Raw genomic sequence first — 24919 nt, forward strand, 5'->3', positions numbered from 1 at the left:
CAACATTAAAGAAAAACTTCTACATATCCCGGATGACGATTCAGATTATTTTTTAACAGCTTTAGATTCGGTTGACATGTTACTTGAAGACCAGCGCTTCGCGCGGCAAAACAGCAGCCACAATGTTTACACTAGTGGTATGCAAAACATGCAGGCTTGCCAACACAATTCTGGCGCGCCCACAGTTGGATACGCGGTACAACAAAAACAGCAAACTCACATGCCGTCTCAGTACGGAAATCAAAATCAACACGCGTATTCCAATACAAACAATAGTTACAACAGTAATAACACTTCATGCGGCAATCCATACAAAAGGCACCGCGGTAATAACTACAACGGTAACAACGGATACAAAGGTAATAACAAAAACACAAACAGAAATAGAAATAATAATAACTATGAGCCAAGACAGCATCAAGGTTGGACTCGTAACGATCAGTACTTTCATTCAAACTCTGCTTTACCACAGCAGCCACCAGGACAAAATTGGAGCATACCTTACGACCGACAGGTAAGTTATAATGCGCAACAGCAACAACAACCGCAAAAGTTTGGAGATCATAATAGGCAATATCCGAATGTGAATATAATAGAAATGACACCTGATGCACAACCTCAATCTGTGTCAGTACCTAGTACAAATGCTAATCCAACAAACTAGAAACAGTCACTACTTTGCCCCAGGTCGTGGCTGAAGAATTCTTGGGGGCGGCTTCAATGTTAATCAGTTATTTGACACCACACTTGAACAACAGAATAATGATATGCCGAGTAATTCTAAACAAAAACCACCTGTTTTATTTATAAGATACAACCACAATAACAATATATCAGATGAACTTTTACAAGACAGTACACAATGTCGTTTAAACACAAATGAAATTGTTTTAGCATCCACTACTGGTGTAGTAGGTGGGATTCCAACTACTATTGTCCTAGATACAGGTGCAGCTGTGAGCGTTTTATCTTTTAATTTTTATAAAAAGATGTGTGAATTGGAACCTGTGCCTGAGTTTCCTGCCCAAAACTGTAAAATAACTACTGCACTAGGTAATAAGTCATGTAGGGTTACGAAGCAAGTTTTTGTAAACGTTAAAATAGGTAATGGAACCGTACAATGGCCATTCCTGGTTGTACAAAACCTTGTGACTAATTGCATATTAGGAATAGATATTATGAGCGAGAAGGACTGCATTATAGACTTCTCCAAAGGTAAATGTATTTTAAATGATAAAAGCAGGGTAATTATTATTGATTTGGACAGGAGAACTCTAAAGCATGACAAACACTGTACAGGGTACAAGGTTCAGTTAGTACTTGACAAAGACATTCAAGACATGCAAACACACTCATCTGACGCAGAGCTAATGGACTTGAAAACATTGCTTGATCATAAGATAAGTGAAGCTACAGCTCTCAGTGTACATGAACGTATAAAACTACAGGAAGTGTTATCCAAATATTTACAAGTTTTTACCAAACGATTAGGTGTTATCAACACGTATGTGTACAAGATTGAAGTTAAGCCTCACAAGATCTTCTACCACAAGACATATAACGTACCGTTATCTCAACGACCTGCTGTGTGGCAAGAATTAAAACAAATGTTAGACTGGAAGGTCATTGAACCATCCACCTCACCTTACTGTAGTCCTCTACTTGTTGTCAAAAAATCAAATGGAAGCATTAGGTTAGTGTTAGACGCACGAGCTATTAATGAAATAATTTTACCGGTTCACACAAAACCTGAAAATTTAGAAGAGCAATTACAGAAATTTCTAGATGCAAAATATTTTTCCACAATAGATCTCGCTAATTCGTTTTGGCAGGTGGGTATCACTCCTGATTCTCGGAAATATACTGCATTTATGTTCGGGGGGCGAACCTATCAGTTTTGTGTTCTACCCTTCGGACTGAATGTCAGCTCTGGGGTATTCATTACAGCCCTGGATACCGTGCTAGGCGACGATTTAGTTGAGACAGTCACACACTATGTAGATGATATACTGATAGCTACACAATCCTGGAATGAACACGTTGACACACTTCAAAGAATTTTAGAAAAATTTGCACAAGCTGGAGTCACAGCCAACCTAAGAAAATCAAAATTTGGTTGCAGTGAGATAAAATATTTAGGACATATCATTAATTCACAGGGCATACGTCCTGATCCCAGTAAATTAGATGCTATCAGAAACTTTCCTAGCCCTCGAACTAAAAAGCAGTTAAAATCATTCCTTGGGCTATGTTCATTTTTCAGACGTTTTTTGCCACAACCACTTTTGAACAGTAAACATCTGCTAAATCTACTCAGAAAGAATCAAGTTTGGATCTGGTCGGAACAGTGCCAGAATGACTTTAATACAATTAAACATGCTTTAGTGAATGCTAACATATTGAGCCATCCAGATTTCAATTTAGATTTTTGTATGACTTGTGACGCTTCACGTACTGGCTTGGGCTGTTGCTTATTTCAAGTTGTAAAGAATAAAGAAAAGGAACAGATAAGAATTATTGGGTTTGCAAGTCGTACTTTAACTGAATGTGAGCGTACATACTCGACTACTGAGTTAGAAACACTTTCCATAGTATGGGCATTCAAGAAATTCAATTATTATTTATTTGGAAAACATACAGTAATTTACACCGATCACCAGGCCCTGACATTTTTGTTAACTTGTAAACTTGTACATCCTAGACTATCACGATGGGCAGTTACACTTCAGAACTACTCTTTTGAAATTAAGTACATAAGAGGTAAGGACAACACCATTGCGGACACTTTGTCTAGACTTCCACAAGGTATGAATGATACCAACAGTGACTTAGAAAATATAAATGACTACAGGATTCTCTTAATGCAAGACAAGCAGTATCACCAATATTATATTGATATGTGCAGAAACATGGCTGAATTACAAAAATCTGATCCACACTGGTATAAGATAATAACATTACTGGTAGAAAAACACAATCATCCTTCGACTAAGTATTACAAGTTACACAATGATGTGTTATTTTATCGACGACATCCAAATGCTACTAACTGGTGTGTATGCATTCCCGAAGAGTCTGAACGTAATTTAATTTGGCACACACACTTAGTTTGGGGTCATTATGGGACGAAAAAGTGTTTGGCAAAGCTCAGCACATACTGTTATTTTAGCAATATGAGAAGAAAAATTTACAGGGAACTGAAAACATGTGTCATATGTCAAAAATCAAAACCTCAGAATTTATCCACAAAAACAGATTTACATTCTATTTTACCTAGTAAACCCCTGGAAATTCTGTGTACTGACATCAGTGGACCGCATCCAGCAAGCTCTGGAGGCGTCAAATATATCTTAGCTTTTTACGATGTATTTTCTAAACATGTAAAACTTTATGCTTTAAAATCCGCCACTGCAAGTGCTATAATACGAAGATTCTCAAGTGATTACCTGACGCACGTGGGAAAACCTAAAGCAATTCTGTCAGATAATGCAGCATACTACTCTGGGTACAAATGGAGAAATTTCTTGAAGGACAATAACATTAAAAGTATATTTATTTCGAGGTTTAGTCCACAATGTAACGCGACTGAGAGACTTTTCCGAGAATTAAATCGATTCATGAGGACCTATATTTCATCAAAACATACTAATTGGGTGTCCTACCTAAGTCTTTTCGAAGACGTACACAATAACTTAAATATTTACGATACAAATTACACACCTAACGAGATCATGTTCAATTGCAAACAGAACGATCAGTGGATAGAACCATTACCTAAGTTGTCAGACAAGGAAATCACACCTGAACAGAAAATAAAAGAAGTATTGACTACATTGACACATCACGCACAAATACGAAACAAACATCACAGAAACATAATAAAAAGAAAACAAAAATTCGAGGTAGGAATGCTTGTACTACTTCGTACTCATCATAAATCTGTTGCACTCAAACGACGCAACGCTAAGTGGCGTCTGCTATATGAAGGACCTTATATAATTGTTAACATACCGCACCCTGGTGCGTATCTGTTACAACATCGTAGAACTAACAAAATTATTGGGCTATACGCACACCGAGATCTTAGAGCATTTCATGCTGAATAATGTCAAAGTCATACCCATCAAAACATTGCTAAGCAACTCGTTACAACACAGATAATAAGTAGTATAGAAATTTTCATTTCAGCGTTCCAGAGTCGCAGTTGAAGACAGAAGAACTTTTCTTTCAACGCCGCGGCTCCACCGAGAAGACTGAATATTAAAGTAAAATTTATGATTACGTAGCAGTGAATGATATATTAATTTTTCACGGAACATTTGTGACTGTAGGTACCACTGACTTGGTATGACACCTGACGAACTGACAGACGTCATCTGTGAAGCGATCTTTTACTTTGAGAAATAGATTAGACGCACATCTCTCAACACGAAAAGCATCTACCAGTAGTCAAGGCCACACAGACACTCTACACACACGCACAAAACGCGAGGAATCGAACATTTTCTCTCTCTTACTATTTTGAATATTTATTGAGTAGTGAAAACGCCTGGTCTTGCCTACTGATGTAATGAATGTTGTGTCTAACCTATCTTAATTTCAGGTGACATCACAAAACCGATAAAGAGGACGTAAATATCTGCAATTCATGTAATCAAATGTGACACAATGTAATAACCTATAGCGATGTAATGATGATGTAAACATGTTTATGTGCAACTGTATTATGTTTATACTAAGAAAATATGTGACGTGTGTATGTTTAATTACTTTTTTTTAAACTGATGTATCATGTAAAAATTTGAACAAAACGAGTGCCAAAAAGACATTGCATAGTGAACCTCTATTCACGGACATTAACGAACATTACTAACTCTGCAACTACGCAGAAACCTATGTGAAGGAAACGGTTAATGCCATTCATTATGCATCGTACCTATGTAAACGCGATGAACGATTTCCTTGATTAATAACTACGAACATTTAGGTGAGCTATATTCAGCAAAAAACTGAAAATGTGAAGTGCATAATTCGTGCATCGTCTAGTGACATTACTACAGTACCTAACTTCAAGATGTTAACTGGATTAAATGGACACAAAGTGCCTGTCCAGAAAACAACACGACGGGTGGAAGAATTTTGGTTGGAACTTCAGGGAATGAAATGTTCTCGAAATGTGACGGACACTCTTACCTGGACTGTCCTAGGATCGACGCCAGCTATGTGCCGTCCGAGGTTCCACAACCAAGCTTCCACAGAATGTAAAAAACGAACTGCACGTGGACCAATTACTCGGCGGGTCACGTCTGATCTGTAATAAGCAATGCTTTTACTCACAACGAACTGCATCACAACGACTATAATGGAAATAGGAAATGGACACGCTTATGTATTAATCACGTTGTTATACAACGATGTTACTCTGATCAAAAAACTTTACCACGACGATACTAACCTGTAAAAAATTATTGTGCAGCAGATGAATATGAACTGTGATAACGACACGATGTGTATAGGTCAACGCACCTGAAACATACGGACATTTTTCTTTGAAGTATTTCAAAACAATACTATGTAACTAAGAACATTCAACAATCTAAGTTGTATTGTGTTATAACGAATATTGTAAATTTAAAACTAAGTTACCTGTCATAGAATGTAGTCTTCATATGTAATCTTGGTTGAATATTTTCTTGGTGCAACGACTGAGAGACGCGCGCACACGAACAATATGAACTGCAATACTGTGCCGCGTGATCTAACTGTACGACATAACGGCAGTCACACAGACGCTTCTGCGCATGCGCTCACTCTATCTGCCAACATAAGAACTTTTACGGGGCACCCGCGTCATTCAAAGTTTGTATATAATGTGTATAATGTAGGTGATGTAAATAGTTGTAGATAACTTAGATTTTCTTGTGCCTTTAGGTGAATTGCTCGCCTGCAGGTGTGTCCTTTCGCCTCGCAATTCAGGGGGCAATATAAAGGCACATTTGCATGCCGAGCGTGAGTTTCCTCGGAAACGCGAAATATTAATTAAATAAATAATCAGTGACAAATAAATAAAGCCTATGGCACACAACTGCAGCGCTGTGTCGCTGATAAAACAAAAGCACAATTACGTTACTCGTATGTTTGATTAAGAAAAGAGAGCTCTGGTTGAAGTGGTGCGAGAAGCACGTATTTTATTTTATTGTCTGGCACACCGCCATATTTCATGTTATAGAAAATTACTGCGAGTTGCAACCACACTAGGCACTCGATTCTGTAAAGAATTTATATTTATAAAAGTAAGTAGGATTATGAACTGTAGGCTTATTCATTGAATATATCTGATTTAACTAACAGTGTAACTTTTTTATGTTTAGTAGACAATCACCTCTGTACGACGTTTTGGCATGGCTGGCAAATTATTGTAATATTGAGATTTAGATTATGAGTCCGCACCTACCGCAGCAGTCTTTGGAAACGATTTAACTACGAAGTCCGATTATTTCAATTTTATTTCACGGTCAACTACGAGTAACATTGCCTTTACGAAAAAGCCATTGTCAAGCGTCTGATACCGAATAATTATCCAGATAAGCAAATATCAATTACAATTACAATCACCATCATACAGAATAATTAACATTAAAATAATTAATATTTTATTTGATTTTATTTTATTTATTTTATACACCTCAGCAGGTTTACCGCACCCCTTAGTCCATCACATTGACGATGAAACACAGAAATTGGATCGGGAATCAATATAAAATCTTCAATACCGATTTATAACGACCAGAGTAACGTTTCGGAGAGTCTGTTTTTTGGCTCTTCCCAGGGGGCTCTGTGTTAGACTCCGATGCACCTCAGCAGGTTTACCGCACCCCTTAGTCCATCACATTGACGATGAAACACAGAAATTGCATCGGGAATCAATACAAAATACACAAAACCGATTTGTATTGACGAGAGTCACGTTTCAGGAAGTCTGTTTTTTGGTTCTTACCTGAGGGATCAGTGATAGACTCCAATGCACCACAGCAGATTTACTGCATCCCTTCGACCAACATATTGACGATGAAACACAGAAATTGCATCGGGAAACAATACAAAATTCACAATACCCATTTATATTCACGAGATTAACGTTTCGGAGGGTCTGTTCATTGGCTTTTCCCTGGGAGCTCAGTGTTAGACTCCGATGCACCACAGCAGGTCTACTGCATCCCTTCGACCATCACATTGACGATGAAACACGGAAATTGCATCGGGCATCAATACAAAATTCACAATACCGATTTATATTGACGAGAGTCACGTTTCAGGGAGTCTGTTCTTTGGTTCTTCCCTGAGGGCTCAGTGTTAGACTCCGATTCACCACAGCAGGTTTACTGCATCACTTAGACCATCACATTGACGATGAAACACAGAAATTGCATCGGGAATCAATACAAAATTCACAATACCGATTTGTATTGACGAGAATCACGTTTCAGGAAGTCTGTTTTTTGGTTCTTACCTGAGGGCTCAGTGATAGACTCCGATGCACCACAGCAGGTTTACCGCACCCCTTAGTCCATCACATCGACGATGAAACACAGAAATTGCATGGGGAATCAATACAAAATTCACAATACCGATTTATGTTAACGAGAGTAACGTTTGGGGGAGTCTGGTTTTTGGATCTTCCCTGGGGGCTCAGTATTAGACTCCGATGCACCACAGCAGGTTTACTGCATTCCTTCGAACAACATATAGACGATGAAACATAGAAATTGGATCGGGAATCAATATAAAATCTTCAATACCGATTTATATTGTCCAGAGTAACGTTTCGGAGAGTCTGTTTTTTGGCCTTTCCCAGGGGGCTCTGTGTTAGACTCCGATGCACCTCAGCAGGTTTACCGCACCCCTTAGTCCATCACATTGACGATGAAACACAGAAATTGCATTGGGAATCAATACAAAATACACAAAACCGATTTGTATTGACGAGAGTCACGTTTCAGGAAGTCTGTTTTTTGGTTCTTACCTGAGGGCTCAGTGATAGACTCCGATGCACCACAGCAGATTTACTGCATCCCTTCGACCAACATATTGACGATGAAACACGGAAATTGCATCGGGAATCAATACAAAATTCACAATACCGATTTATATTCACGAGATTAACGTTTCGGAGAAACTGTTCTTTGGCTTTTCCCTGGGAGCTCAGTGTTAGACTCCGATGCACCACAGCAGGTCTACTGCATCCCTTCGACCATCACATTGACGATGAAACACGGAAATTGCATCGGGCATCAATACAAAATTCACAATACCGATTTACATTGACGAGAGTCACGTTTCAGGGAGTCTGTTCTTTGGTTCTTCCCTGAGGGCTCAGTGTTAGACTCCGATGCACCACAGCAGGTTTACTGCATCACTTAGACCATCACATTGACGATGAAACACAGAAATTGCATCGGGAATCAATACAAAATGCACAATACCGATTTGTATTGACGAGAGTCACGTTTCAGGAAGTCTGTTTTTTGGTTCTTACCTGAGGGCTCAGTGATAGACTCCGATGCACCACAGCAGATTTACTGCATCCCGTCGACCAACATATTGACGATGAAACACAGAAATTGCATCGGGAATCAATACAAAACTCACAATACCGATTTATATTGACCAGAGTAACGTTTCGGAGAGCCTGTTTTTTGGCTCTTCCCAGGGGGCTCAGTGTTAGACTCCGATGCACATCAGCAGGTTTACCGCACCCCTTAGTCCATCACATCGACGATGAAACACAGAAATTGCATCGGGAATCAATACAAAATTCACAATACCGATTTATGTTAACAAGAGTAACGTTTGGGGGAGTCTAGTATTTGGATCTTCCCTGGGGACTCAGTATTAGACTCCGATGCACCACAGCAGGTTTACTGCATTCCTTCGAACAACATATAGACGATGAAACACAGAAATTGGATCGGGAATCAATATAAAATCTTCAATACCGATTTATATTGACCAGAGTAACGTTTCGGAGAGTCTGTTTTTTGGCTCTTCCCAGGGGGCTCTGTGTTAGACTCCGATGCACCTCAGCAGTTTTACCGCACCCCTTAGTCCATCACATTGACGATGAAACACAGAAATTGCATCGGGAATCAATACAAAATACACAAAACCGATTTGTATTGACGAGAGTCACGTTTCAGGAAGTCTGTTTTTGGTTCTTACCTGAGGGCTCATGGATAGACTCCAATGCACCACAGCAGATTTACTGCATCCCTTCGACCAACATATTGACGATGAAATACAGAAATTGCATCGGGAATCAATACAAAATTCACAATACCGATTTATATTCACGAGATTAACGTTTCGGAGGGTCTGTTCATTGGCTTTTCCCTGGGAGCTCAGTGTTAGACTCCGATGCACCACAGCAGGTCTACTGCATCCCTTCGACCATCACATTGACGATGAAATACGGAAATTGCATCGGGCATCAATACAAAATTCACAATACCGATTTATATTGACGAGAGTCACGTTTCAGGGAGTCTGTTCTTTGGTTCTTCCCTGAGGGCTCAGTGTTAGACTCCGATGCACCTCAGCAGGTTTACCGCACCCCTTACTCCATCACATCGACGATGAAACACAGAAATTGCATGGGGAATCAATACAAAATTCACAATACCGATTTATGTTAACGAGAGTAACGTTTGGGGGAGTCTGGTTTTTGGATCTTCCCTGGGGGCTCAGTATTAGACTCCGATGCACCACAGCAGGTTTACTGCATTCCTTCGAACAACATATAGACGATGAAACATAGAAATTGGATCGGGAATCAATATAAAATCTTCAATACCGATTTATATTGTCCAGAGTAACGTTTCGGAGAGTCTGTTTTTTGGCCTTTCCCAGGGGGCTCTGTGTTAGACTCCGATGCACCTCAGCAGGTTTACCGCACCCCTTAGTCCATCACATTGACGATGAAACACAGAAATTGCATTGGGAATCAATACAAAATACACAAAACCGATTTGTATTGACGAGAGTCACGTTTCAGGAAGTCTGTTTTTTGGTTCTTACCTGAGGGCTCAGTGATAGACTCCGATGCACCACAGCAGATTTACTGCATCCCTTCGACCAACATATTGACGATGAAACACGGAAATTGCATCGGGAATCAATACAAAATTCACAATACCGATTTATATTCACGAGATTAACGTTTCGGAGCGTCTGTTCTTTGGCTTTTCCCTGGGAGCTCAGTGTTAGACTCCGATGCAGCACAGCAGGTCTACTGCATCCCTTCGACCATCACATTGACGATGAAACACGGAAATTGCATCGGGCAATAATACAAAATTCACAATACCGATTTACATTGACGAGAGTCACGTTTCAGGGAGTCTGTTCTTTGGTTCTTCCCTGAGGTCTCAGTGATAGACTCAGATGCACCACAGCTGGTTTACTGCATCCCGTCGACCAACATATTGACGATGAAACACAGAAATTGCATCGGGAATCAATACAAAACTAACAATACCGATTTATATTGACCAGAGTAACGTTTCGGAGAGCCTGTTTTTTGGCTCTTCCCAGGGGGCTCAGTGTTAGACTCCGATGCACATCAGCAGGTTTACCGCACCCCTTAGTCCATCACATCGACGATGAAACACAGAAATTGCATCGGGAATCAATACAAAATTCACAATACCGATTTATGTTAACAAAAGTAACGTTTGGGGGAGTCTGGTCTTTGGATCTTCCCTGGGGGCTAAGTATTAGACTCCGATGCACCACAGCAGGTGTACTGCATTCCTTCGAACAACATATAGACGATGAAACACAGAAATTGGATCGGGAATCAATATAAAATCTTCAATACCGATTTATATTGACCAGAGTAACGTTTCGGAGAGTCTGTTTTTTGGCTCTTCCCAGGGGGCTCTGTGTTAGACTCCGATGCACCTCAGCAGGTTTACCGCACCCCTTAGTCCATCACATTGACGATGAAACACAGAAATTGCATCGGGAATCAATACAAAATACACAAAACCGATTTGTATTGACGAGAGTCACGATTCAGGAAGTCTGTTCTTTGGTTCTTTCCTGAGGGCTCAGTGTTAGACTCCGATTCACCACAGCAGGTTTACTGCATCACTTAGACCATCACATTGACGATGAAACACAGAAATTGCATCGGGAATCAATACAAAATTCACAATACCGATTTGTATTGACGAGAGTCACGTTTCAGGAAGTCTGTTTTTTGGTTCTTACCTGAGGGCTCAGTGATAGACTCCGATGCACCACAGCAGGTTTACCGCACCCCTTAGTCCATCACATCGACGATGAAACACAGAAATTGCATGGGGAATCAATACAAAATTCACAATACCGATTTATGTTAACGAGAGTAACGTTTGGGGGAGTCTGGTTTTTGGATCTTCCCTGGGGGCTCAGTATTAGACTCCGATGCACCACAGCAGGTTTACTGCATTCCTTCGAACAACATATAGACGATGAAACATAGAAATTGGATCGGGAATCAATATAAAATCTTCAATACCGATTTATATTGTCCAGAGTAACGTTTCGGAGAGTCTGTTTTTTGGCCTTTCCCAGGGGGCTCTGTGTTAGACTCCGATGCACCTCAGCAGGTTTACCGCACCCCTTAGTCCATCACATTGACGATGAAACACAGAAATTGCATTGGGAATCAATACAAAATACACAAAACCGATTTGTATTGACGAGAGTCACGTTTCAGGAAGTCTGTTTTTTGGTTCTTCTTTGAGGGCTCAGTGATAGACTCCGATGCACCACAGCAGATTTACTGCATCCCTTCGACCAACATATTGACGATGAAACACGGAAATTGCATCGGGCATCAATACAAAATTCACAATACCGATTTACATTGACGAGAGTCACGTTTCAGGGAGTCTGTTCTTTGGTTCTTCCCTGAGGGCTCAGTATTAGACTCCGATGCACCACAGCAGGTTTACTGCATCACTTAGACCATCACATTGACGATGAAACACAGAAATTGCATCGGGAATCAATACAAAATGCACAATACCGATTTGTATTGACGAGAGTCACGTTTCAGGAAGTCTGTTTTTTGGTTCTTACCTGAGGGCTCAGTGATAGACTCCGATGCACCACAGCAGATTTACTGCATCCCGTCGACCAACATATTGACGATGAAACACAGAAATTGCATCGGGAATCAATACAAAACTCACAATACCGATTTATATTGACCAGAGTAACGTTTCGGAGAGCCTGTTTTTTGGCTCTTCCCAGGGGGCTCAGTGTTAGACTCCGATGCACATCAGCAGGTTTACCGCACCCCTTAGTCCATCACATCGACGATGAAACACAGAAATTGCATCGGGAATCAATACAAAATTCACAATACCGATTTATGTTAACAAGAGTAACGTTTGGGGGAGTCTGGTATTTGGATCTTCCCTGGGGACTCAGTATTAGACTCCGATGCACCACAGCAGGTTTACTGCATTCCTTCGAACAACATATAGACGATGAAACACAGAAATTGGATCGGGAATCAATATAAAATCTTCAATACCGATTTATATTGACCAGAGTAACGTTTCGGAGAGTCTGTTTTTTGGCTCTTCCCAGGGGGCTCTGTGTTAGACTCCGATGCACCTCAGCAGGTTTACCGCACCCCTTAGTCCATCACATTGACGATGAAACACAGAAATTGCATCGGGAATCAATACAAAATACACAAAACCGATTTGTATTGACGAGAGTCACGTTTTAGGAAGTCTGTTTTTTGGTTCTTACCTGAGGGCTCAGTGATAGACTCCAATGCACCACAGCAGATTTACTGCATCCCTTCGACCAACATATTGACGATGAAACACAGAAATTGCATCGGGAATCAATACAAAATTCACAATACCGATTTATATTCACGAGATTAACGTTTCGGAGGGTCTGTTCATTGGCTTTTCCCTGGGAGCTCAGTGATAGACTCCGATGCGCCACAGCAGGTCTACTGCATCCCTTCGACCATCACATTGACGATGAAACACGGAAATTGCATCGGGCATCAATACAAAATTCACAATACCGATTTATATTGACGAGAGTCACGTTTCAGGGAGTCTGTTCTTTGGTTCTTCCCTGAGGGCTCAGTGTTAGACTCCGATTCACCACAGCAGGTTTACTGCATCACTTAGACCATCACATTGACGATGAAACACAGAAATTGCATCGGGAATCAATACAAAATTCACAATACCGATTTGTATTGACGAGAGTCACGTTTCAGGAAGTCTGTTTTTTGGTTCTTACCTGAGGGCTCAGTGATAGACTCCGATGCACCACAGCAGGTTTACAGCATCCCTTCGACCAACATATTGACGATGAAACACAGAAATTGCATCGGGAATCAATACAAAACTCACAATACCGATTTATATTCACGAGATTAACGTTTCGGAGAGTCTTTTTTTTGGCTCTTCCCAGGGGGCTCAGTGTTAGACTCCGATGCACCTCAGCAGGTTTACCGCACCCCTTAGTCCATCACATTGACGATGAAACAGAAATTGCATCGGGAATCAATACAAAATTCACAATACCGATTTATGTTAGCGAGAGCAACGTTTGGGGGAGTCTGGTCTTTGGATCTTACCTGGGGCCTCAGTATTAGACCTCGATGCGCCACAGCAGGTTTACTGCATCCCTTAGAACATCACATTGACGATGAAACACAGAAATTGCATCGGGAATCAATACAAAATTCACAATACCGATTTATATTGACGAGAGTAACATTTCGGAGAGTCTGTTTTGGCTCTTCCCTGGGGGCTCAGTGTTAGACTCCGATGCTCCACAGAAGATTTACTGCATCACTTAGACCATCACATTGACGATGAAACACAGAAATTGCATCGGGCATCAATACAAAATACACAAAACCGATTTGTATTGACGAGAGTCACGTTTCAGGAAGTCTGTTCTTTGGTTCTTCCCTGAGGGCTCAGTGTTAGACTCCGATTCACCACAGCAGGTTTACTGCATCACTTAGACCATCACATTGACGATGAAACACAGAAATTGCATCGGGAATCAATACAAAATTCACAATACCGATTTGTATTGACGAGAGTCACGTTTCAGGAAGTCTGTTTTTTGGTTCTTACCTGAGGGCTCAGTGATAGACTCCGATGCACCACAGCAGGTTTACCGCACCCCTTAGTCCATCACATCGACGATGAAACACAGAAATTACATGGGGAATCAATACAAAATTCACAATACCGATTTATGTTAACGAGAGTAACGTTTGGGGGAGTCTGGTTTTTGGATCTTCCCTGGGGGCTCAGTATTTGACTCCGATGCACCACAGCAGGTTTACTGCATTCCTTCGAACAACATATAGACGATGAAACATAGAAATTGGATCGGGAATCAATATAAAATCTTCAATACCGATTTATATTGTCCAGAGTAACGTTTCGGAGAGTCTGTTTTTTGGCCTTTCCCCGGGGGCTCTGTGTTAGACTCCGATGCACCTCAGCAGGTTTACCGCACCCCTTAGTCCATCACATTGACGATGAAACACAGAAATTGCATTGGGAATCAATACAAAATACACAAAACCGATTTGTATTGACGAGAGTCACGTTTCAGGAAGTCTGTTTTTTGGTTCTTACCTGAGGGCTCAGTGATAGACTCCGATGCACCACAGCAGATTTACTGCATCCCTTCGACCAACATATTGACGATGAAACACGGAAATTGCATCGGGCATCAATACAAAATTCACAATACCGATTTACATTGACGAGAGTCACGTTTCAGGGAGTCTGTTCTTTGGTTCTTCCCTGAGGGCTCAGTGTTAGACTCCGATGCACCACAGCAGGTTTACTGCATCACTTAGACCATCACATTGACGACGAAACACAGAAATTGCATCGGGAATCAATACAAAATGCACAATAACGATTTGTATTGACGAGAGTCACGTTTCAGGAAGTCTGTTTTTTGGTTCTTACCTGAGGGCTCAGTGATAGACTCCGATGCACCACAGCAGATTTACTGCATCCCGTCGACCAACATATTGACGATGAAACACAGAAATTGCATCGGGAATCAATACAAAACTCACAATACCGATTTATATTGACCAGAGTAACGTTTCGGAGAGCCTGTTTTTTGGCTCTTCCCAGGGGGCTCAGTGTGAGACTCCGATGCACATCAGCAGGTTTACCGCACCCCTTAGTCCATCACATCGACGATGAAACACAGAAATTGCATCGGGAATCAATACAAAATTCACAATACCGATATATGTTAACAAGAGTAACGTTTGGGGGATTCTGGTATTTGGATCTTCCCTGGGGACTCAGTATTAGACTCCGATGCACCGCAGCAGGTTTACTGCATTCCTTCGAACAACATATAGACGATGAAACACAGAAATTGGATCGGGAATCAATATAAAATCTTCAATACCGATTTATATTGACCAGAGTAACGTTTCGGAGAGTCTGTTTTTTGGCTCTTCCCAGGGGGCTCTGTGTTAGACTCCGATGCACCTCAGCAGTTTTACCGCACCCCTTAGTCCATCACATTGACGATGAAACACAGAAATTGCATCGGGAATCAATACAAAATACACAAAACCGATTTGTATTGACGAGAGTCACGTTTCAGGAAGTCTGTTTTTGGTTCTTACCTGAGGGCTCAGTGATAGACTCCAATGCACCACAGCAGATTTACTGCATCCCTTCGACCAACATATTGACGATGAAATACAGAAATTGCATCGGGAATCAATACAAAATTCACAATACCGATTTATATTCACGAGATTAACGTTTCGGAGGGTCTGTTCATTGGCTTTTCCCTGGGAGCTCAGTGTTAGACTCCGATGCACCACAGCAGGTCTACTGCATCCCTTCGACCATCACATTGACGATGAAATACGGAAATTGCATCGGGCATCAATACAAAATTCACAATACCGATTTATATTGACGAGAGTCACGTTTCAGGGAGTCTGTTCTTTGGTTCTTCCCTGAGGGCTCAGTGTTAGACTCCGATGCACCTCAGCAGGTTTACCGCACCCCTTAGTCCATCACATCGACGATGAAACACAGAAATTGCATGGGGAATCAATACAAAATTCACAATACCGATTTATGTTAACGAGAGTAACGTTTGGGGGAGTCTGGTTTTTGGATCTTCCCTGGGGGCTCAGTATTAGACTCCGATGCACCACAGCAGGTTTACTGCATTCCTTCGAACAACATATAGACGATGAAACATAGAAATTGGATCGGGAATCAATATAAAATCTTCAATACCGATTTATATTGTCCACAGTAACGTTTCGGAGAGTCTGTTTTTTGGCCTTTCCCAGGGGGCTCTGTGTTAGACTCCGATGCACCTCAGCAGGTTTACCGCACCCCTTAGTCCATCACATTGACGATGAAACACAGAAATTGCATTGGGAATCAATACAAAATACACAAAACCGATTTGTATTGACGAGAGTCACGTTTCAGGAAGTCTGTTTTTTGGTTCTTACCTGAGGGCTCAGTGATAGACTCCGATGCACCACAGCAGATTTACTGCATCCCTTCGACCAACATATTGACGATGAAACACGGAAATTGCATCGGGAATCAATACAAAATTCACAATACCGATTTATATTCACGAGATTAACGTTTCGGAGCGTCTGTTCTTTGGCTTTTCCCTGGGAGCTCAGTGTTAGACTCCGATGCAGCACAGCAGGTCTACTGCATCCCTTCGACCATCACATTGACGATGAAACACGGAAATTGCATCGGGCAATAATACAAAATTCACAATACCGATTTACATTGACGAGAGCCACGTTTCAGGGAGTCTGTTCTTTGGTTCTTCCCTGAGGTCTCAGTGATAGACTCAGATGCACCACAGCTGGTTTACTGCATCCCGTCGACCAACATATTGACGATGAAACACAGAAATTGCATCGGGAATCAATACAAAACTCACAATACCGATTTATATTGACCAGAGTAACGTTTCGGAGAGCCTGTTTTTTGGCTCTTCCCAGGGGGCTCAGTGTTAGACTCCGATGCACATCAGCAGGTTTACCGCACCCCTTAGTCCATCACATCGACGATGAAACACAGAAATTGCATCGGGAATCAATACAAAATTCACAATACCGATTTATGTTAACAAGAGTAACGTTTGGGGGAGTCTGGTCTTTGGATCTTCCCTGGGGGCTCAGTATTAGACTCCGATGCACCACAGCAGGTTTACTGCATTCCTTCGAACAACATATAGACGATGAAACACAGAAATTGGATCGGGAATCAATATAAAATCTTCAATACCGATTTATATTGACCAGAGTAATGTTTCGGAGAGTCTGTTTTTTGGCTCTTCCCAGGGGGCTCTGTGTTAGACTCCGATGCACCTCAGCAGGTTTACCGCACCCCTTAGTCCATCACATTGACGATGAAACACAGAAATTGCATCGGGAATCAATACAAAATACACAAAACCGATTTGTATTGACGAGAGTCACGTTTCAGGAAGTCTGTTTTTTGGTTCTTACCTGAGGGCTCAGTGATAGACTCAGATGCACCACAGCTGGTTTACTGCATCCCGTCGACCAACATATTGACGATGAAACACAGAAATTGCATCGGGAATCAATACAAAATTCACAATACCGATTTATATTCACGAGATTAACGTTTCGGAGGGTCTGTTCATTGGCTTTTCCCTGGGAGCTCAGTGATAGACTCCGATGCGCCACAGCAGGTCTACTGCATCCCTTCGACCATCACATTGGCGATGAAACACGGAAATTGCATCGGGCATCAATACAAAATTCACAATACCGATTTATATTGACGAGAGTCACGTTTCAGGGAGTCTGTTCTTTGGTTCTTCCCTGAGGGCTCAGTGTTAGACTCCGATTCACCACAGCAGGTTTACTGCATCACTTAGACCATCACATTGACGATGAAACACAGAAATTGCATCGGGAATCAATACAAAATTCACAATACCGATTTGTATTGACGAGAGTCACGTTTCAGGAAGTCTGTTTTTTGGTTCTTACCTGAGGGCTCAGTGATAGACTCCGATGCACCACAGCAGGTTTACTGCATCCCTTCGACCAACATATTGACGATGAAACACAGAAATTGCATCGGGAATCAATACAAAACTCACAATACCGATTTATATTCACGAGATTAACGTTTCGGAGAGTCTTTTTTTTGGCTCTTCCCAGGGGGCTCAGTGTTAGACTCCGATGCACCTCAGCAGGTTTACGGCACCCCTTAGTCCATCACATTGACGATGAAACAGAAATTGCATCGGGAATCAATACAAAATTCACAATACCGATTTATGTTAACGAGAGCAACGTTTGGGGGAGTCTGGTCTTTGGATCTTAACTGGGGCCTCAGTATTAGACCTCGATGCGCCACAGCAGGTTTACTGCATCCCTTAGACCATCACATTGACGATGAAACACAGAAATTGCATCGGGAATCAATACAAAATTCACAATACCGATTTATATTGACGAGAGTAACATTTCGGAGAGTCTGTTTTGGCTCTTCCCTGGGGGCTCAGTGTTAGACTCCGATGCTCCACAGAAGATTTACTGCATCACTTAGACCATCACATTGACGATGAAACACAGAAATTGCATCGGGAATCAATACAAAATTCACAAAACCGATTTGTATTGACGGGAGTCACGTTTCAGGAAGTCTGTTTTTTGGTTCTTACCTGAGGGCTCAGTGATAGACTCCGATGCACCACAGCAGATTTACTGCATCCCTTCGACCAACATATTGACGAGGAAACACAAAAATTGCATCGGGAATCAATACAAAACTCACAATACCGATTTATATTGACCAGAGTAACGTTTCGGAGAGTCTGTTTTTTGGCTCTTCCCTGGGGGCTCAGTGTTAGACTCCGATGCACCACAGAAAGTTAACTGCATGACTTAAACCACCACATTGACGATTGCATCGGGAATCAATACAAAATTCACAATACCGATTTATATTGACAAGAGTCACGTTTCAGGGAGTCTGTTTTTTGGTTCTTCCCTGAGGGCTCAGTTTTAGACTCCGATGCACCACAGCAGGTTTACTGCATCCCTTCGACCAATATATTGACGATGAAACACTGAAATTGCATCGGGAATCAATACAAAATTCACGATACCGATTTATATTGACCAGAGTAACGTTTCGGAGAGTCCGTTTTTTGGCTCTTCCCAGGGTGCTCAGTGTTAGACTGCGATGCACCTCAGCAGGTTTACAGCACCCCTTAGTCCATTACATTGACGATGAAACACAGAAATTGCATCGGGAACCAATACAAAATTCAAAATAGCGATTTATATTGAACGAGAATTACGTTTGGGGGAGTCTGGTCTTTTGCTCTTCCCTGGGGGCTCAGTGTTAGACTCCGATGCACCACAGCAGGTCTACTGCATCCCTTAGACCATCTCATTGACGATTAAACACAGAAATTGCATCGGGAATCAATACAAAATTCACAATACCGATTCATATATACGAGAGTAATTTTTCAGAGAGCCTGTTTTTTGGTTCTTCCCTGGGGGCTCAGTGTTAGACAGCGATGCACCACACAAGGTTTACTGCATCCCTTAGACCATCACATTGACGATGAAACACAGAAATTGCATCGGGAATCAATACAAAATTCACAATGCCGATTAAATTGACGAGAGTAAAGTTCCGCAGAGTCTGTTTTTGGCTCTTCCCTGGGGGCTCAGTGTTAGACTCCGATGCACCACAGAAGGTTTACTGCATCACTTAGACCATCACATTGACGATGAAACACAATAATTGTTTCCGGATTGAATACAAAATTCCCAATTCCGATTCATATTGACGAGAGTAACGTTTAGGGGAGTCTGTTTTTTTGCTCTTCCCTGGGGGCTCAGTGTTAGACTCTGATGTACCACAGCAGGTATACTGCAACCCTTAGACCATCACATTGACGATGAAACACAGAAATTTCATTGGGAATCAATACAAAATTCACAATTCCCTGGAGGCTCAGTGTTAGACTCCGATGCACCACAGCATGTTTACAGCATCCCTTAGAAAATCACATTGACGATGAAACACAGAAATTGCATTGGGAATCAATACATAATTCACAATACTGATTTATAGTGACGAGAGTAACGTTTAGGGGAGTCTGTTTTTTGGCTCTTCCCTGGGGGCTCAGTGTTAGACTCCGATGCACCACAGAAGGTTTACTGCATCACTTAGACCAACATATTGACGCTGAAACACAGAAATTGCATCGGGAATCAATACAAAATTCACAATACCGATTTATATTGTCCAGAGTATCGTTGCGGTGAGTCTGTTTGTGGCTCTTCCATGGGGGCTCAGTGTTAGAGTCCGATGCACCACAGCAGATTTACTGTATCCCTTCGACAATCACATTAACGATGAATCACAGGAATTGCATCCGGATTGAATACAAAGTTCACAATGCCGATTTATATTGACGAGAGTAACGTTTCGGGGAGTCTGTTCTTTGGCTCTTTTCTGGGGGCTCAGTGTTAGACCCCGATGCACCACTGCAGGTTTACTGCATCCCTTAGACCATCACATTGACGATGAAACACAGATATTGCATCGGGAATCAATACAAAATTCACAATACCGATTTATATTCACGAGATTAACGTTTCGGAGAGTCTGTTTTTTGGCTTTTCCCTGGGAGCTCAGTGTTAGACTCCGATGCACCACAGCAGGTCTACTGCATCCCTTCGACCAACATATTGACGATGAAACACAGAAATTGCATCGGGAATCAAAACAAAATTCACTATACCGATTTATATTGACGAGAGTCACGTTTCAGGGAGTCTGTTCTTTGGTTCTTCCCTGAGGGCTCAGTGTTAGACTCCGATGCACCACAGCAGGTTTACTGCAACACTTAGACCATCGCATTGACGATGATACACAGAAATTGCATCGGGAATCAATACAAAACTCACAATACCGATTTATATTGACCAAAGTAACGTTTCGGAGAGTCTGTTTTTTGGCTCTTCCCAGGGGGCTCAGTGTTAGACTCCGATGCACCTCAGCAGGTTTACCGCACCCCTTAGTGCATCACATTGACGATGAAACACAGAAATTGCATCGGGAATCAATACAAAATTCACAATACCGATTTATGTTAACGAGAGCAACGTTTGGGGGAGTCTGGTCTTTGGATCTTCCCTGGGGCCTCAGTATTAGACCTCGATGCGCCACAGCAGGTTTACTGCATCCCTTAGACCATCACCTTGACGATGAAACACAGAAATTGCATCGGGAATCAATACAAAATTCACAATACCGATTTATATTGACGAGAGTAACATTTCGGAGAGTCTGTTTTGGCTCTTCCCTGGGGGCTCAGTGTTAGACTCCGATGCTCCACAGAAGATTTACTGCATCACTTAGACCATCACATTGACGATGAAACACAGAAATTGCATCGGGAATCAATACAAAATACACAAAACCGGTTTGTATTGACGAGAGTCACGTTTCAGGAAGTCTGTTTTTTGGTTCTTACCTGAGGGATCAGTGATAGACTCCGATGCACCACAGCAGATTTACTGCATCCCTTCGACCAACATATTGACGATGAAACACAAAAATTGCATCGGGAATCAATACAAAACTCACAATACCGATTTATATTGACCAGAGTAACTTTTCGGAGAGTCTGTTTTTTGGCTCTTTCCTGGGGGCTCAGTGTTAGACTCCGATGCACCACAGCAGGTTTACTGCATACCTTCGACCATCACATTGACGATGAAACACAGAAATTGCATCGGGAATCAATACAAAATCCACAATAGCGATTTATATTGAGCAGAGTAACGTTTTGGAATGTCTGTTTTTTGGCTCTTCCCAGGGGGCCCAGTGTTAGACTCCGATGCACCTCAGCAGGTTTACCGCACCCCTTAGTCCATCACATTGACGATGAAACACAGAAATTGCATCGGGAATCAATACAAAATTCATAATACCGATTTATGTTAACGAGAGTAACGTTTGGGGGAGTCTGGTCTTTGGATCTTCCCTGGGGGCTCAGTATTAGACTCCGATGCACCACAGCAGGTTTACTGCATCCCTTCGACCAACATATTGACGATGAAACACAGAAATTGCATCGGGAATCAATACAAAATTCACAATACCGATTGTAACGTTTCGGAGAGTCTGTTTTTTGGCTCTCCCCTGGGGGCTCAGTGTTAGACTCCGATGCCCCACAGCAGGTTTACTGCATACCTTCGACCATCACATTGACGATGAAACACAGAAATTGCATCGGGAATCAGTACAAAATTCACAATGACGATTTATATTGACGAGAGTAACGTTTCGGAGAGTCTGTATTTTTGGCTCTTCCCTGGGGGCTCAGTGTTAGACTCCGATGTACCACAGCAGGTTTACTGCATCCCTTAGACCATCACATTGACTATGAAACACAGAAATTGCATCGGGAATCAATACAAAATTCAGAATACCGATTTATATTGACGAGAGTAATGTTTCGGAGAGTCTGTTTTTTGGCTCTTCCCTGGGGGCTCAGTGTTAGACTCCGATGCACCACAGAAGGTTTACTGCATCCCTTAGACCATCACATTGATTATGAAACACAGAAATTGCATCGGGAATCAATACAAAACTCACAATACCGATTTATATTGATGAGAGTAACGTTTCGGGGAGTCTGTTTTTTGGCTCTTCCCTGAGGGCTCAGTGTTAGACTCCGATGCACCACAGCAGGTTTACTGCATCCCTTCGACCAACATATTGACGCTGAAATACAGAAATTGCATCGGGAATCAATACAAATTCACAATACCGATTTATATTGACCAGAGTAACGTTTCGGAGAGTCTGTTCTTTGGCTCTTCCATGTGGACTTAGTGTTAGACTCCGATATACCACAGCCTGTTTACTGTATCCCTTCGACCATCACATTAACGATGAAACACAGGAATTGCACCTGGATTGAATACAAAATTCATAATGCCGATTTATATTGACGAGAGTAACGTTTGGGGGGTCTGTTTTTTGGCGCTTTCCTGGGGGCTCAGTGTTAGTCTCCGATGCACCACAGCAAGTTTACTGCATCCCTTAGACCATCACATTGATGATGAAACACAGAAATTGCATCGGGAATCAATACAAAATTCACAATGCCGATTTATATTCACGAGATTAACGTTTCGGAGAGTCTTTTTTTTGGCTCTTCCCAGGGGGCTCAGTGTTAGACTCCGATGCACCACAGAAGATTTACTGCATCACTTAGACCATCACATTGACGATGAAACACAGAAATTGCATCGGGAATCAATACAAAATACACAAAACCGATTTATGTTAACGAGAGCAACGTTTGGGGGAGTCTGGTCTTTGGATCTTACCTGGGGCCTCAGTATTAGACCTCGATGCGCCACAGCAGGTTTACTGCATCCCTTAGACCATCACATTGACGATGAAACACAGAAATTGCATCGGGAATCAATACAAAATTCACAATACCGATTTATATTGACGAGAGTAACATTTCGGAGAGTCTGTTTTGGCTCTTCCCTGGGGGCTCAGTGTTAGACTCCGATGCTCCACAGAAGATTTACTGCATCACTTAGACCATCACATTGACGATGAAACACAGAAATTGCATCGGGAATCAATACAAAATACACAAAACCGATTTGTATTGACGAGAGTCACGTTTCAGGAAGTCTGTTTTTGGTTCTTACCTGAGGGCTCAGTGATAGACTCCAATGCACCACAGCAGATTTACTGCATCCCTTCGACCAACATATTGACGATGAAATACAGAAATTGCATCGGGAATCAATACAAAATTCACAATACCGATTTATATTCACGAGATTAACGTTTCGGAGGGTCTGTTCATTGGCTTTTCCCTTGGAGCTCAGTGTTAGACTCCGATGCACCACAGCAGGTCTACTGCATCCCTTCGACCATCACATTGACGATGAAATACGGAAATTGCATCGGGCATCAATACAAAATTCACAATACCGATTTATATTGACGAGAGTCACGTTTCAGGGAGTCTGTTCTTTGGTTCTTCCCTGAGGGCTCAGTGTTAGACTCCGATGCACCTCAGCAGGTTTACCGCACCCCTTAGTCCATCACATCGACGATGAAACACAGAAATTGCATGGGGAATCAATACAAAATTCACAATACCGATTTATGTTAACGAGAGTAACGTTTGGGGGAGTCTGGTTTTTGGATCTTCCCTGGGGGCTCAGTATTAGACTCCGATGCACCACAGCAGGTTTACTGCATTCCTTCGAACAACATATAGACGATGAAACATAGAAATTGGATCGGGAATCAATATAAAATCTTCAATACCGATTTATATTGTCCAGAGTAACGTTTCGGAGAGTCTGTTATTTGGCCTTTCCCAGGGGGCTCTGTGTTAGACTCCGATGCACCTCAGCAGGTTTACCGCACCCCTTAGTCCATCACATTGACGATGAAACACAGAAATTGCATTGGGAATCAATACAAAATACACAAAACCGATTTGTATTGACGAGAGTCACGTTTCAGGAAGTCTGTTTTTTGGTTCTTACCTGAGGGCTCAGTGATAGACTCCGATGCACCACAGCAGATTTACTGCATCCCTTCGACCAACATATTGACGATGAAACACGGAAATAGCATCGGGAATCACTACAAAATTCACAATACCGATTTATATTCACGAGATTAACGTTTCGGAGCGTCTGTTCTTTGGCTTTTCCCTGGGAGCTCAGTGTTAGACTCCGATGCAGCACAGCAGGTCTACTGCATCCCTTCGACCATCA

The sequence above is a fragment of the Schistocerca cancellata genome, chromosome 10 (genome assembly GCF_023864275.1).
Source record: "Schistocerca cancellata isolate TAMUIC-IGC-003103 chromosome 10, iqSchCanc2.1, whole genome shotgun sequence".
Classification (NCBI taxonomy): domain Eukaryota; kingdom Metazoa; phylum Arthropoda; class Insecta; order Orthoptera; family Acrididae; genus Schistocerca; species Schistocerca cancellata.